This window comes from Tympanuchus pallidicinctus, unplaced genomic scaffold, assembly GCF_026119805.1.
Source record: "Tympanuchus pallidicinctus isolate F22 unplaced genomic scaffold, pur_lepc_1.0 scaffold5, whole genome shotgun sequence".
Taxonomy (NCBI): domain Eukaryota; kingdom Metazoa; phylum Chordata; class Aves; order Galliformes; family Phasianidae; genus Tympanuchus; species Tympanuchus pallidicinctus.
In genome coordinates, this window is record NW_026294769.1 from 35,246,423 (window position 1) to 35,263,785 (window position 17,363).

Genomic DNA, 17,363 nt, shown 5'->3' on the forward strand with positions numbered 1-17,363 from the left:
GTTACAGCTATTGCTGAGCAGTGCTGCACAGAGCCAGGGACATTTCAGCTTTTCAGCTTCTTGTGCTGTCCTTCCAGTAAGGGGCTGGGGATGGGCACAAGGAGCTGGGAGGGCATAGAAGCAGGACAGCTGACCTAAACTGGCCAAAGGGATATTCCATACCATTTGACAACAAGTGGGAAAAAAAAACCAAACAAACCCAAACCTTGATAAACAGTGGGGAATTGGCTGGGAGGTAGCTCCTGCTTGGAGACTGGCTGGGCATCAGTCAGCGGGTGGTGAGCAATTATGCTGTGCATCACTCGCTTTGTATATATGTATAGATCTATAATTATCATTACTATTTTTTTTCTCTTCCTTTTCTGACTTAGCAAGTAGTTTTTATCTCAACCCATGAGTTCCACTTTGTTGGGTTTTTTTGCCAGTTTTCTCCCCTCATCTTATCGGGGGAGGGGGAGAGTGAGCGAACAACTGCTTGGTGCTTAGCTGCCTGCTGGGTTAAACCACAACATGTTGCAAAACAGATGCTTAAGGAAAACTCCACTGATGTTCGGAGTTCCCCACACAAAATAACCTCCCTGCTATGGCAGGCTGCTTAGTTGGGTGGGCATGCTCAGCCCTTTCCATGACTACTAACAAGATCTAGAGCAGCCTGGAAGCCAAACATGCAGTTCCTAAGGCACTCTGTCAGGAACTAAAGCACTTTTCTAGGGGAATTTGATTGGAGTAGAACAGTTGCTGCTAACACTAATCTCAGTCCCCTTTGAAAAGACTACTGTGCGAAGACCATTACAGCCAGATCTTTTGCCCATACAGTGGGCAGTCCCTTAAGCATTTAGGCCTTGGTAGTCTTGTTCTGGAGAATGAAAGATCATGGTTTATTATGGTGAAATTGCCTCTAATTGAAGTTCAAATAGTTTTGTGTTCTGTTGGCAATTAATGTAGCCCATAGTTTCAAGAAATGGAGCAAAGCAAAAATGTAAATGATAGCCCTCCACTGAGCAGCCTGGAGGGCTAAGAACATTCTCAGCCCTGCTAACCTCTTCATTAGATCCTTAGTGAGCATCAGGCCTTGTCATCTTGTGAGCTGGAATCAGAATTCTAAAGACAGTTTCTTCTGTGGTCCCATCTCCTTTATGCATCGCTTTTCCCTTTCAGTAAGGCTACTGTCATTTAAACATCCCAGCTTACATGCAATCTCTGTTCACCTTGGCATTACAGTGACAGCAACTCTTGTTGCAGGCTCACTTGTGACACTACCTTTCCCCTGCATTTTGTTACTGTATTCTGGCAGCAACAATCAACTTCTGTAGCTGGTATGGTCTGCAGACACAGAGACCTCCCTTCTGCCCCTCCATCCCCTACCAAACCTGATTTCAAGCTCCCATTTCAACCTCTGTGTCCTCCACAATGTTGCACTGTACTCCAGTTGTTTTGTCACTTGTGCACTCCAACCCTCCCACACTGCATTTTATCAAGCCAGAGGGCACCCGCAGACAATGGTCTGCATTACCCAATGTTCCTGCATCACATTCTCATCCTGTTATCACCTCTCCTTCCCACTGCTCCAGCAGCAAGAAGAGGCCAGTAATTGCAAACTGGTGGAACACAGCATCCCGGTGCGCAAATCCAGCCTTGCCTGGGCAACACAGATGTGGATTACCAGATTCTTAAATTTCTACATGTATGTGGATAGTTTAATGCCCTAACTACCTAACACCACACATTGCAGCCTCCAGAATGACCAGATCTTTCCCTCTTCTCACTTTCTTGTTTATCTCTGGTCAGAATTGGCATCTCTTCATATTGTTTTCAAATTGGTCAAGCAGCAATTCCAACACAGTATTAATGTAACACACCCTGAAACCTGCAGCCCTCCTGAAACTGTGTGGTGGGCAAGATGGCACACCTGAATACATGCTCAAGATAAATGCTGTAGCTGCAGAAAACTCTTCATTCTTTTCATAAGCAGTTGGAAATATCCATGAAAGCTGAATAGAAAAAATAACCTTACAAATGCAGGTAGAATCACAGAATGGTGTAGGTTGGAAGGGAGCTTAAAGCCCATCCAGTCCCAAGCCCCTGCCTTGAACAGGGCTGCCATACACAAGAGCAGGCTGCCTAGCAGATGGGGCATCCAAGGATGGCAGCTATGCCAGTCCCTCACAGCACTCTGCGTGATGAGTTTCTGCCTAACATCTAACCTAGATCTCCCATCTTTTATTTTAAAGCCATTCCCCTTCGTCCTATCACTATCAGGTTCTGTAAGCAGTCAGTTCCCCTCCTGCTTATACACACCCTTCAAGTACTGGAAGGCTTCAATGAGGTCTCTCCAGAGCCTTATCTTCTCCAGGCTGAACAGCCTCAGCTCTCTCAGCCTATTCCCATAGAGGGTTGTTCCATCCCTTGGATCATTTGTATGGCCCTTGTCTAAACATGCTCCAACAGCTCCACGTCTCTCCTGCACTGGGAGCTCCAGGCCTGGACGCAGTACTCCAGATGGGACCGCACAAGGGCACAGTAGTTGGGTCAATCCCCTCCCTCTCCCTGCTGTCACCCCTCTTTTGGTGCAGCCCGGGACACACTTCACACTTTGCCTTCTGGGCTGTAAGAGCCACTGCTGGCTCATATGTCTGACTTTTCATGCACCAGCACCCCTAAGTCCTTTTCCACAGGGCTGCTCCCAATGAGAACAAATATTGTTTTAAATACTCTCCAATGCACTCCTAATGCAGACAGGCACCTCTTATTGCTAGGTGTGACAGTGAATGGAGATGCAAGACTGCTTCAGTGAATGGTGCTGCATTTGCCCCCCCTTGCACAGCTGAGTGTGTGCTTGGCCAACACCGCTCATCCCCACGGCATACCTGAGCAGAAGGAGGGGACGGGTCGGTCACAGACCTTCTGCACCAGGGAGGTAAGCGCGCAGTAACAGCGGAGGCTTTGGAAGCCGGCTGCCCCGTGTGTGCAGGGGGCTGCTCGCAAGGATACCTACTGCTCTTGAGGAGAGCCACGGTAAGGCTGAGCACGCACACAGCCGCTGGCATCCGCAGGAACGAAACGCAGCGGAAAGGCTCTGACTTTGGGTTAATAGGTGCATCTCCTCGGCTCAACGTGCCGCTGCGCTGCACTGCGTGGCGCAGAGGTGCGAGCTCCCTCCGCATCCTGCAGCGGACCCACGGTGGCGGAGCTCAGGGCGGCAGCACAGCCCGCGCAGCAGCAGCCCCCGGCGGCTCCGAGCCCGCCGCCGTCAACGCGGTGTCCCCCGCCCTCAGATCCCGCGGAGGGAGCGCTCCGCCTGGCCCCGCCCCCCCCGCCCCTCGCCGGGATAAAGGGTGACGTCATCCCTCCCGCTCGGCCCAGCCGCCGCTCCCCCGGCCCGGTCGCTGCCCCGGGACGGTCGGCGGGCCGCTCCCGACCCCCGCCACCCGCACGGCCCCGACCGCGGGACGCGGGGCCGCGTTCCCCGGACCGCTACCAGCCGCCGCGCCCCTGCCCCACACCCACGACGTCATCCCCCCGCCCCCCGGTGCTGGCGGGCGCGCGGCCCCGAGGGGGGGCTCCGCAGCCGGGCAGCGGCGTCGCGACGGCTTCGTACTCGGCAAGGCGCCGGCGCAGAGGCTCCGCGCCGGCGCGGTAGGACTGGCGCGCATGCGCAGCGAGGGGGCGGGCGCGGCGGGCGGGCGGCGGGGCAGCTCCTGCGCTGACACCTGCAGCATGTGCCAGGAGCTGCAGCGGCAGCGGCCGCCTCTGCCTCTGCGCGGCGCGGCCGCCCCGCTCCGGCGCCGTGCGCGGCGGCGGCGGCGGAGCTCCTGCTCTCGGCATCCCTCCCGCCCGGCGCCGCGTGCCGGCGGCGCGCCGTGACCTTACCGAGCGGCGCTACCTCGCAGGTACGGAGCGGCTCGCCCCTCCGGGCCGGCGGAGCGCGGGCAGCGGGGCGGCGCCTGTTGCCGCTCACCTGTGTGCGGCTGTCGGCGCCCGGCTCCCTTGCGAGGGGCTCTGGGATCCGGGCGCGGGGCGGCCGCGGTGGGTGGGGGCGTGCGGGGCCGCGAGTCTCCGCTCGCCCTCGGGGTTGGGGACGGCAGGGCTGCGCGGCCGCGGGTGCGTGTGTGCGGCCGTACGGATGTGTGTGACATATCCGTGTGCCTGCGCGCGGTGCGGGCGGCGGGCGGGTCCTCCGTGTCACCGGCTCGCAGCCCGCCGTGCGGCCCCGCGGGAGGGTGGGCGGAGGGAGCGCCCCGTAACGCCCGCCGCGAAGTTGTGTGAGCGGCATCCCGGGCAGCGCTCCCGCCGCCAGGCGTTACGTCGTGTTGGTGGCTGAGGGGACGGGTGAGCCCCGCGTTTATCCGCTGCCTCCGTTCCCAGGCGCGGGGAGGAGGAGGGGTAGTGTTTAGGTAAGATTTAAAGCGTTGGATGGGGGTACATGTTGCGTGATGAACCGCGGAGTGCGCCGGTGGGCTCGGAGGTGTGGAAAGGAGAGCTGGAGAAGTGTTCAAGCAGTGCCACAAGCTCAGTATTTCTAGGCGTTAAATACAGCTTGACGTTGGAAGTTCTGTAACTTTCTGTTCACTTCTAAACGCTGCACCTCTGCTCTTCCCCTTTCCGTACTGGTGCAGTCGTAGAGTAGTGAGGGGATAAAGGCTTGGAGGCTGTATTTTAACCCTGCTGTGGCCGCAGAGCTGTTTTCCTTACTTTTATCTCTGTGCCGTGTAGCCTCTCTCACACATCCACTGCCAGTGAGCGTGCTCACCGCTGGGCACCTATCTGCTGATGGAACGATGGCAACTGGAGAGCAGTGGGTGCTGGGTAGTTGGGTTGTGCTGGTGTCTGGCTGCCCAAGAGTAAGTGAGCGTGAGACAAAAGCCAGCGCCGTGTCTGCTGTCAGCTTGTCTTCGTATTTCTTCTACAAGCGATACGCTGCTGACACGTATTTGGGTTTTACCCTACTGTTGGTGCATGAAGGCTCTCATATCGATTCAAAGTTAATAGTTAATGCACAAAATTGGGCACCTGTGTGCTGTGATCAGAGCAGGTGGGTGACTTATGCATGTTGTGCCTCCCATCAGTGTAATAGTTTTTACAGGCAGCCTTCAGTGTGCTGCTGTGAATGTGCAGCAGTGCTTCAACTATGCTATCTCAACCCTGGTGGACTCAGCTCTCTCTTGGAAGCCCCTCAGACCTTAATTGTGAAAGCAAAGTGTGTGGCTGTAATTTCTGTATAGTGGGGTAACCTGCTGGTTCTACAGTGGAAAACCAGGGAAAAACCCCACAAAGTATGTCATGGGAAGCTAGTGAATAGTGGTCTGTTAAGGTTTAGAGGAAGGTGGAGGATAGAGTTTTTTCTTTGGCTTTTGGAGACGCAGTGCTGCCTTAATGATTTCCCTCATTTTGCAGTTGTGTGCTGTCACAGAGCAGAGAATAGCTGATCTCCTATCCATTTCATTCAGCTTAAGTTTGTTCAGAGCAGCCTTTAATGGCCAGCACTGATCTAATTCTCATGGCAGGCAAATAATCAGTTATAACTGCACTGAAATCAATGAGTATATACTGACATGAAACTGAGAGGAAAAGCACTTTCATGGTGTTTTATGTTTGTACAGCTGAAAGTCAGAAATAGCTGCTATGAACACAGTGTGTCCTTTCAGACAAAGTAGTTGATGCCACTCTTGGAATTGCCCAGAAAGTTTGTTTCTCCAGTTTCAGCAGCTTTTGGTTAGGAAAGCAAAATTAGCGATTTTAGAATGAGAACTATTCTTGGGAAATTCTTGTTCCAGTGACTAATCTCCTCTTTCATTCTGTGGTCTTAATCTTAGCTTGCATGTATACACACTATTAGCAATGGGCAAAGACTTCTCTCAAACAGGGGAGCTTGCTTATGTCATTCAGGTGTCACAAGGTTGTTTCTAATGACTGTGTTCTAAGCTGTTATTCTTTATATTAGTTGCAGGTGTGTTCCTCTGGGTGTAACAACGAAGTGTAAACGGGAGGTAATGTTACATTCCAGTTAGTTCTGCTGTGCAAATGGGGATTGTAGTGGAGGGGCAAATTGTTGTTGAAGGGAGGGCTTGCATGGACTGCAGGTCTTGTTTACCATGGAGAGGGGATTCTTGGGAATGTGCAGCCTGAGGGCACAAAGCAGATGTGATGAAGGGATGAGTTGGACCTCAGACTGTGGCTTTGATGTTGTGTTGTATTCGCATTCTGGCTGTGCTCCATTCATTGAGCACTTCACAAGTGAAAAACTCACAGACAGCGGGATGCCTTTTCTTTACAGAGCTTATCCTGCCCCTTTACTGAGGTGCAGAGCTGTTGGTTGCGTTTGTAGGGGGAACTGCGGTGCATGAACTTGCCGAGGAAATCAGGTCTGCCAAGCAACACAGGTTCATTTCCTGCATTGTCTCCAATCCAATAGTAGTATGACCTCATACTTCTATTTTCACTTTCTGCATTGTAGATTTGCGTCAGCATTTTTGGAGTCTGAAAGTGGATCAGGAGTAGAGGAATAAGAACAACATTGCACCTTCATACATTCCATTGCCTGCTTGTGCCAAATTACTTCTATGGGCGTTGCTGTGGACTGACATCTTTGTTTCTGTTTCCAGAGGAAAACAATGTTATTTCTAAATTAAGGAAAATGAAGTTTCTTAGAGGCAGCAGCCTTGAATATGTTACACAGTGAGAGCTAACACTGCTTGCTCAGCTGTTTGCAGGAACAAAACAAAGCCTTATGTCAAAGGTGTCTTCAGTTCGGCACTTACTCTGAGCTTCCTTGAATGGTAATCGTTAATAACATCATCTTCTCAACCTAACAGAGCGTGAAAATTCCTTCATTTATAATCATTTAGGAGCATGCTTGAAATTCTGTCCACTGACACAAACAGCACAAGAGCTGTGCTGTTGCTGAAAGCTGTTGGGATGGAGGAGGGGAGGTTGGGCAAGCAGGTGGCAAAGGTGTGGAGTAATCATAATGGGCTGGAAGAGTGTAATGCAGTGTCTGTCTCTCTGACTTCATTACAGAAGTGGCTGGAGAGAGTATGTTGGAAAAAAGACATGAGGTTTTTGTCTGAAACGTGTAGCAGAACTGTATTGATCTGTATATTTTTATATCTCTCAAATGTAACCAGTCACCATTTTGTGACCACCACGGGCATTTGCACTGCTTTGGGAGAGGGCGTTAACAGTCTTGCAGAAATAAAAAGAAGTGTTCTCACATTGCCTTATATTTGGAAACTCCTATATGGAAAACATGTCAGAAGGGTGTGGCAGTTCAGGTTTAAATCCCCTCAAATTCTGATTGAGCATAAGCACTTCATTTGTTTTTAAAGTAGCAGGTGCACCTATTATATTCTCTAAATGTACGTGTTCTAGAATGTCTCATGTGGAGGGCTAAAACCTGATACCAACATGGATTGTTGAGCAGTCTAAGCAGTTGAGATGAAATGCAAAGCCACTTGCAAGAACTTGGAAATGTCAATGGACTTTGTGTCCTGGAGTGGAGATCAACAAGCCTGAGACTGGTTGCACTGATGGAGAAAGTGACTGAAACTAGGAAGCTCCAGAGAAAAAAAGCGTCTCAAATGTAGAGATGCAGAGATCTAAGAAAAACTTTCAAATACACTTTGTTTGGGTTCAGTTACTGTAGAACTGGAATGGAATATCATGAAGTTTCAAGCTGATATCGTGCCCCCTTGAAATCCAGCAGAAGCAGGGTTTTCCCCAATATTTAGGATAATCATGGCTGAAATGCATGGGGCCAGATCCTTTTCTCATTTATGATGGCATAAATCCAGACCTGGTGTATTTTCCTCCTCACAGTGAAGCGAACGAGATCACAGCAACTCTACTACCTATCTGCAGCATATCTGCAGTTTCTGCTGGAGAGTATGCTTGTTCTGTTGTTCAGAACCATTACTATTAATTGTCTGATGTCATCTCCGTTGGTATCCATTCTATGCTGACAGTGCACGTACTGGTGCATATGCTGCAAGGACCTGCAGGGAAATCCTCACCTGCATCTCGTATCATACAGAGGCTGCTTTTGTGTGTGGATGCTCTGTGTAGCTAGAACGGCTTGTAGCTAGAAGGGGAATTACAACTTAACAGAGATTACAACTTCACAGAATTCCACCCTGTAATGTACAAAGTACAAAAATAAAGGCTCTTTCCAGTTAAATCCTCTACCAGAATGGTGCCAAGAAGTGAAGTAATCAAATAATTTTTGTGTTGGTGGTGGTGCTTTTAAAATCTTCTTAGCTAGAAGAGATGGTAGAAGAGCTGAGCTGGAGAGCCACAAAAATTAAGTATGAGAATCATGGGGAATTTCTTCATGTAGTGGTCTGGATGTCTCTGCTTATTTTATTTAAAATGAAATTCAGACTTCAGAAGCGCGCTTGATTTTCTTCTTTTGTGATGCTGACAAACTGCCTCGGCTTTGTTGTCTAAAAAGGTAGCGGCAATTAAAATGTGATGTGACAGCGACTTCTATAAACTGTTTTTTGATGTAAGAATCATAACGTAAGATTTTTTTTGTGACATGATGAAAATTAACAGGGAAAAGGAAGTCTATCAGTGTTAGCCACAGCTTTTCAAAAGCTCATCTGGAACTTCTTCCTGCTGGTCAACTCCACTCGCAATGGAGTGTGGGATTCAAGGCCCAGCCAACTGGTGAAACTCTTCTATAGAGAAGTTTGACTGTGTTGGTTTGAGCAAAAGGCCTTGGGAATTCGTGGGGAATAGAGCAGCTTCTTGCTTTTATGCTGAATTTGCTAGTCATGTGTATGGGCACATAGACCCAGTGAAAAGTGAGACCATGTTGAACAGTTCATCTTGGTTTATGCAGAAGAGTGGAACTGGTTTGCACCTCACCTTGGCATCTCACAGAATAGGTGAGCTGCTTTCAGCGGCTTTGGCTGCATCCAGAAGGAAGAGCCATGTTGAGCAGTTCATGCATCTCAGTTGTGAGAAAATGGTCACTGGAGAAAGGGAAAAAGAGAAGGTAATGTGATGTTTTCTGGAGTGTAATTATTAAAAGATGAAAAACAAGTAAAACACAATTCACCTCTGTTTTCAAGTGAAAAACTACAAGGAAAGAAAGATCAGCTTCTATCAGAAATGTAAGAGGGAACCGTGGGAGCATGTTGGTAGTATGATCTGTCTGGAAAGATGAGAGCTGAGTTTAGGATCTGATGCATGTTGCTCTGATCTTGACCCTTGGTTCTTGGGTAGCTGTAGTTCCTCCCTGGTGTCGGTACCCCCAGGAGCTGTCTTTGTAGGCCATTTGTTTGTGTCCTTATGCCTCACAAAATTGTCCTGTATAACAGCAATTTGCATCTATTGAGTTTTCTCACAATTGCACTGTTGTACTTGCTTGGTGCCAGAGTGGAAGTTAAATGATGGTTGGCCAGTGCTCAGCTGCAGGATCATTGTCCCCCCCATAATCGCTGCCACAGAGTAGGTCTTGATCGCAGCCCGAAACAGCAGTCAGCTCTCCTCTTTTCTTTCCTCTTTGAAACACTCTTTGCTTTGGCATGCGTGTCAATGAGCGTGGCCATGTGGCGTTCAACACAAACTCCAGCGAGGCTCGCCTCCCTGAAGAAAGCAGAGTTCTTGGCGGCCCACCAAAGCCCGTCATGGCTTGACAGCTACGCTTTAATGAAATGGACCGACCAACTTCTCAGCAGGCAGTGTGCCAACCTAACAGATGAACCTGAATGTGGGCAGCCAGCAAAGCAGTTATATATGCGTAGATATAGATATTGTACACACAGGCATAAAAAATTGGGATCTTTTCCATTTGGAAAAAGATGTCCAAGTGGAAGACAGCTCTAAAAGTAAGAGCCTTTAAAGAGACTTCCTTTGAGGATGGGATGTGCTAGAGTTACTCAGAGGAGGATCTGTGCTTTCCTTGTTACTCTCTGCTTGCTGTTGGGCAGATTATATAATAAACAAAGGAGGCTATTTAGTCTTTTGAATCCAGGCACCCTTGTTATTTGCAAGAATGTGGAGAATGACGCTTTACTGCAGCGAATCCCTTTACAAACCTGCTTGAAGCTTCTTTCGGCTCAGATTCTACCAAGATGCTCACTACAGCTTGAGATCAGTGCAAATCTGTGCATTTCATGCTTTTCATTTTGCATTAATTACGGTATGGAAATACTTTGCAGAGCAAAAGTATTTCAGTTGCACAGAAATCAGTTACAGTACTGAAAGCAACAAAACCTCTGTGGATACCAGCCTGAATGCTTCCAAAATCTAGGTGTGCTTAGCTGGTGAGTAAATGCCAGGCCCCTTCTATGGGTTACAGTCAGCTGCCACAGGTGTGCATGCTGAGTAATCATTGCCCTGCAGTCTTTCGAAGAACTGAATGTCAGTTGCATCTCTGTGGAAGGACCGCAGGAAAGCAAAGTGATGTGAATTTGTCTGCAGAGGGATTGGATTGCAGAAGCCTGTGTCTCTTGAGACCTCAGCCTAATGTTATCATGCCAGAGAATTGCCTAGCCTTGCTGTTTCAAGTCACACAGGTACTTGGTTGAAAGTCCAGCTTACGCTGGGAGAGAGCACTAGTGGATTGCGAGATGAATGGTATCACATCCTCAACTGGAAGCTCCTTTTAAAACTCTGAATGGTCTGTGGACGTAGTTTTCCTTAAGCTCCACAGGGCAAAACAAGGATCTGTGACTTTTGGCAAAATCCATAACGAGCTCTGAAAGCAGTTTACTTCCTTCAGAGCTGTCTTGATCATCCATATGGTTAGAAATCTGTTGGTTTTTTTTTTTCCCAACTCAGTATAAAAGTAGAGATCTAGAGATTTGTGATTCGAGGACCGTTGCACTAGACAGATGAGCAGAAGTTCTGGGGGTAAGAGATGCCTTTGAATTTAACCTGGAGGCACAGTAACTGCTTGTTTTGACTCCTAGGTGAAGCAGTGCAGTAATCTGCCTTCTGTGTCTGACTGTGGGGCTCTGCAAGTTTGTTCATTTGTACCAGCAGTGCAGATAGGTCTGCAGGGCCAGGTAGGGCCTTCTGGCCCAAAGGAGGGGATCAGCTTTTGGTGCGGGCTGACCTGCCTGGCAAGATTGTGCAATTGGGAACGTTTTGAAGGAAGGACATAATGAGGTAATTTCTTAGGATCTAGATTTCAGAAGACAAAGCTTCTTGTGGTAGGAGTGCTGTGGTATACCTACTGCACGATCATAGAATCATAGAATGGTTTGGGTTGGAAACGCCCTTTAGGATGATCCAGTTCCAACCTCCTGCAGTAGGCAGGGACATCTCTCTCTAGAGCAGGTTGCTCAAAGCCCCATCCAGCCTGGCCTTGAATGCTTACAGGGAGGGGGCATCCACCGCCTCAATGGACAACCTGTTACAGAGTGTCAACATCCCTACAGTAAAGAATTTCTTCCCAATGTCTAGTCTAAATCTAAAAAGGCCCGTATGCTCAGAGTAGCAGGGTCAAGCTGTATCTGTTTATGCCAGCAGACAGGACGCTGGTTTCCTTTTCATTGCTGAGTCTGCTGAGGTGGAAATGTATTTGTCCTCGGTTAAGTGCTGGTGCTGGGAAGAGGCCACTGAGTTGCTGTATGTTTCAAGCCTGCAGACAGGCACATTGGAAGTTGAACTTCATCACACCCTGCTCTGTATAACCTTTTGCAATGAAAGGTGGTACATACTGTCAGATACCATAATATTAGAGTTATTATTTCTGTGGTTTCTGTTCCTGCAGACAGCTACAAAAGATTTAAAAGCAATCAGTGTTCGTGAAGGTGTCATCAGTCTACTCTAAAAGACACTTCACTAATTTTTGCTTAACCCCTGCTTAAACTAGTCATATGAGACTGATGTTATTATGGATGACTGCATGAAAGTTGTTTGCGCTGTAAAAGATAAATGTTGTACAAGGTTGATAACTTAAGTGCAGCTCATTAGTTCATTTCTCTGCATCATGGGCTAGGCAGTCCTCCTTATGGAGAAAATGCATTTTGAAGGGTATGTTACATTTCATAGAATATTTGTCCCCTTGTAATGCTTCGCTACATTTCCAAAAGGAATGCTACAATTCTTATGTTCTGGAAGCACCGTATTATGATTACTGCTTGCATTTACACTAAAGTGTTTCTTATCTTCCTTTTAAAAGTAAGCTAGTAGAAAGATAATTATTCCTTTGCAATTTGTGGCTTTTTTTTTTTCCTTTCAGTGCACGAAGGCATGTGGTGGGGCATAATAAAACTTTTGATTTGTTGTGAGCAGTCAGATTTTTGATGATGTGCTTGACTATCAGAACAAATGACCACAGCTTCTTAACCATAAGTTCTATTCCATATAATTAATGTAGTGTTAGTGGACTTAGTGATGCAGTGGGCTACATTACAGTGACTGCGAAGCGTGGAAACCTACTGTGTCTTTCTCTCATAAAAAGGCCCTGCCTGTGCTGTAGATCCTATGAAGAATTTTGAGATATTTGAAAGGATAAACCGCTGTATAAATTCATGAAGTTCAAAGCAAAAATACCACTTGGGATAAAAAAAAAAAAAAGGGAGCTTAGCCCAGCAGCAGCTTAACCATAAGTGACAGATCTAGTGCTAAGTCCTGCACCATCAATGCAAATGCCTCTGTGGTTCACCAAGTAGCCAAATGGAAGGACTAGAAGAAAGACTTTGAGAACTCTGATCTCAGAAGGGCAGGGAGAGGGGGCACCCTTTTGCCAGTAAGTAATGCAAGTTCTCTGGGCAAGGTACAAACAGGGAAGATTTAAGATGAGTACAACTAGATCTGTCTTCTGTCTTGTATTTCCTGTGAGAATGGCTTTTAAAGGCATTAATATGTATTTGTCAGTATTACTGTGCAAATATTATGCCAGAAATGAAGCTGGGAACTATGTGAGTTGGCAGCACTGTTATTGTAACACAGGGATAGATCACACCAGGTCTGAAAGATACCTTTGAGGACTGAGACTCGCTAAGTCTCATTAGATGTGAGGGTTCTTCCCTCTGTGCCATATAATGACATGAACGTTGGATCAAAGTTGATCAGTGTCAGGCCATGAGGGCAGCCCAAAGTTCAGCAGAAAGTCTGGTTTAGAGGTGACACTTCCTTCTGTCATCTCTGTGCGTATCCTAGACCCAACTGCTTTTATTATTTCTCGCCATCCCATGCCCTCCTAGCTCTGCGGAGACTCAGCCCAGCCACTTCTGATGCTGGCCTCCCTCCTTCTTCCCCAGCACAGAGATGCTCACTCCTATGCAACCTCAAGCTCTGTCTGCCCATGGAGCTTGGGTGGAAGTCGTCCTCCTGTTTCAGGTATTGCTGCATGTTGACCATACATGCAAATAATCTCTGTAAATAATTTGCACTGTTTGTCCTGCAGAACAGTGAAGCCTTTGTGGCTATGGCATACTGCTGTTGCCTCAGGAGATGTGTGGGGACAGCTTTAACAGCTGCCCAGGGAAGGGACACAGCAGCATCTCAGCAGCTGCATTGGTACTGGATGCTGTTCCAGAGCTTACTGCCTTCATGTCAGACAGCATCAACATTTGGAAGGTAGGAAATTATGTTGTGTCCAGAACACCTTGCTGTTAAATGAGATATGAACATGCAGCAGTGAGTGCTCTCCTTGAAAATATGTCTGAGACTGTAGTCACTGCTAAGGCATGCAGACTTGTTGGAGGCTGTGTTGTGGCCTCTGGGCCTTTGCTGGCTACCATAGGCAGAGAAATGGCTTGCATTGCTTTTGGTGCACTGCCTCTGTAGTGAAGTTAGAGTAATAGATTAAAGGTGCTCCCTTTTTCCCCATGGTTTTGGTTTTAAGAAGGCTGGAGCCATGTATTCTAAGCAGTTGTGGGAGCTTTAGTGACAGCTGTTTTGCTTGAGAGCCTGTATCTGTCAGTGCCTGTAACATGATTTGATGTAATCCATTGGATTTCCTCATGCCTAAGAAAGCTGCAGTCTTTCTTGCCTACCAAACCACATTTAACAGCTGAGATTTTAGCAACGAGTATTTCTAAAGTCTACCATTTTGCATATACTCTGATGATCTACTGTTTATGTATTTTTAATACACCTCTCACTTTAGTCTAAATAGCCAGTTAAGGATGTAGCTTTGGAAAATAAAAAAAATTATGGGGAAGAAAAAGAGCAGGAGTAAAATATCACTAGCAGAAACCTTAGTAGTCTCATTTTCTCTTTACTGTTTGTTGCTCAAAACTGAGCAAAAATATTTAAAATCCCAAGTTGTCTCTTCTGACAGACTTTATGCTTATGAGTCAATCTCATCTTACTATTCAGCTGCTGAGATTTGTCCTTGAAACCCAAATTTCCCATACTTCACGGACATGCATTTAGCGAGACCTTGAGATTGTGCAATAGAGGGAGAGATGAAAGCTGCTGCCAAACGTAGCAGCTGGGCCTGGTTGTCTGGAGCTGACCAGAAGCTGTCAGTCCACGTGTGGCTTTCCTGCAGGTTGAGAGCAGTGGCACTGCTGCCCCGCATGTTGGGAAAGGCAGACTTAGCACAGAGCAGGGTGCAGGGCTGACATTCCTTTGACATTGGCAAGAAAGTCGTCACTGTTGTCACGTTTTGTTTGCCCAGAAGGCTTCACTTTTATTTCAGGCAGAGATAATTGAAAGGAAGCATACTGTATATACTGGTGCCATGGGTCTTGTGCTACACTGACCCTCTCAAAATGCAAGAAGGGAGAGCGGGGATTATAGCACCTGATTATAAGGCATCCAAGTCCAGGGCAGATGAATTTTATATATATATTTTCTCCAAAAGGATTTGGTTTGGCCCTACTTAGCAGAGAGAAGAATACAATGAACATTGTGCCACTGGTGCTGTGATTTACACCCCAATTAATTGATATCAACACATTTATCTTTGCTAAGCTACAGACAGATAAACTCAATTCATCAGATCCAAACTGATCTGATCCAAAACTGTCAGCATCCATTGGGATGATTCTCATGGAGGTCTGGGAGGTAGAGAAAAGTGTGTTTGATTTTAGTGTTCCTTTGTTTGCTTTTCTTTTTATCAACTTCATTCTGTGAATTGACAGCAAGTGTTGGCTTTTGCAGTTAGCTCTTTGTGGATCTGTCTCCATTGGAGAGCTGACTACAAGATACTGAGCCCGTTTACATTTTTCTGGTGGACTTGAATGCAGAAATCAAGAAGAATGTGTTGCTTTGCCCCAAACCAGAAGGAGAGGTGTTCCTTTTGACACTTTGCCTTTGGCAGCCACACGAGTGAAGCTCGTCTGCTTGGCTAAATCTTTTAGAATCTTTTAACCAGGGGTCAGAAATTCATTAAGAATTTTTTTTTTTTATGCTTTACTTCATACTTCTGCCTGTGTTTGTCTAGAACTTCGTGCAGTTCCTTATCAATCACGAGAGCAATTTCTGAAATATTAAATATTTTTTAAACAGAAGCTCCAACATACACTCATATGCAGTCCTCAAGTATAAAACCATTTGTTAGAATATGTTGTGTCATTACAAGAGCAGTTAGACTGAAATCTTAGGACCTTTACTGGTTTCTAATGAGAAAATTCTCCCTAGTTTTGAAAGAGCTGAGTGTTTGATGAGACTTTGGAAAATGGCAGCATCTTCTTGCATGCTGTGCACACATCACCACTAGTGTCACTAAGATAGTGAGATGTTTAAGTGGTTTTTGATATATCAAACTCTGCTCCATGCTGTCTGTGCATCTGTATTAACTGTTTTCTTAATTATTGTATTTTTCTACTTGGCAAATTCTCAGCAGAAGCACCTACAGCAGTTGCTTCTAAAAATGCAGCATTTGTAAGTGGTAACTTGTTCTGTTACTCTTTGTTTATTCTGTATTTATTCTGTGTTCAAACTCTATTTTTAAATCTCCTTTTCAAAAAGAAAATGCATGGAACACCTATCAAGAAGTACAGCAGAAAGCTACCATGGTCCAGGAGGCCTCTTTAGAGCATCATCTATGCCTCTTCATGCAAAAGAACTGTGTAACACACAGCGTAAGCAGCGGAGTTGTATCTTCATGAATTCATGTTGTTTCACTGAACTTCTTAGAGAATCTGCTCTGACTCTGAGCATGTTCCCTGTGAAACACCCAGCACAAACAGCTGGAGCAGGATCAAACTACACGTGCATCAGAGAAGGGAAGTAAATGTCTGAATAGACAAAAACATACATGTGTGCAAAGGCAGGATGACTTCTTAGCATTTTAGAATATGTAGAGAGAGCATTTTAGAATATAGAGATAGAAGGAGACGATGGTAATGCAAAAAAAACCACACCAGTAATCAATTTCCAGGAAGCTTATGAGATTACTCTGTGTTTCAAAAAAATAACCAGAAGGTGAAAGTACTAAGAACATGCATTGAGGTGATGAGAAGCTCTTCCAAGTGGACTGGAATTCATGTCTGCACGAATCCTTGTTTTAGGAAGGGAGAATATTTAGTGTTGGGAATTGTTCTGTTCATCTTGGTGATCTGACTGATGTTGAATTTGTTTCCCACTTGTAATATGAGTAATATTCAGGCATCTCTTCTCTCACTGCTGGACTTCAAGTCCTAAAGAGGTGTGAGTTTATTGTTTTATTTACCAACCAAGTGGAATTGTCTCCTTTGATATTTACCTGCTGCATCTCTCAGCATGTTGGCCACTATTGCATGTAATGATTTGGTTTTGTCAGATTTAGATGTATATAGTGAGTGTCAAATAACAAACGTTTCTGTCAATTCCCTTTCTTTATAATGTTGTCAACATAAGTAGAAACAAATGACATCTTGGAGACTTTGGGAGCAGATAAGAGTGGTGATTTCCAATGGCAGTCTCTGCATACAGTCCTATCTGCTTTAGCATGAGTCAAATGCCAAGTTAGCCTCTGGTTACAGAGAGAGGGCTTCTCTGGCTGGAAAATGATAATTTGTGACTTTGTATATTTAAACCAGTGTTTCATCCACTTATTTTCTGTTTTCTCAGTACTTCAGATGATGAAAAATAGCTGGCGAACATTTTTTGCTTATTTTTAAGTACTCTTTTGAACTGACAAGATGTGAAATCCTTGTACCAAAGGACAGCATTTATTAGTAGGTTACAAGTGTCTGAAAGTAGAAATGCCAAATGTATTTACCTCAGCCATGATTTTCACTGGCATAATAAGATTTTTTTGCTTTGCTGCAGGACTTTAAGATTACATTGGCTTACTTTGGGCTAAAACAAGATTTGGGATTTGGTTGTAGAACATGCAAGAAGTGACTCGTGGCTGTAGAAAGGCTCTTCATTTCTCTTTCTATAAGAAGGTATTGGCTGGGTTGGTAGTAAGGAACACAGTCCCAACTTAGGTGCTGGTGGCCATCCTGTCTGCACCCTGTGCAGCTCCC

The 17,363-nt window shown here is 46.2% G+C and overlaps 1 protein-coding gene across 1 annotated transcript in view; it reads left to right on the forward strand.

Annotated features, from left to right (window-relative positions):
- Window positions 1-3,769: 3,769 nt before the first annotated feature.
- DTNA (dystrobrevin alpha) overlaps window positions 3,770-17,363 on the forward strand; it is a 215,476-nt gene continuing 201,882 nt past the window's right edge. Inside the window, exon 1 of the mRNA XM_052703253.1 lies at window positions 3,770-3,890. The gene's annotated coding sequence lies outside the window, so the exon portion shown is untranslated. The remainder of the gene's footprint in view (window positions 3,891-17,363) is intronic.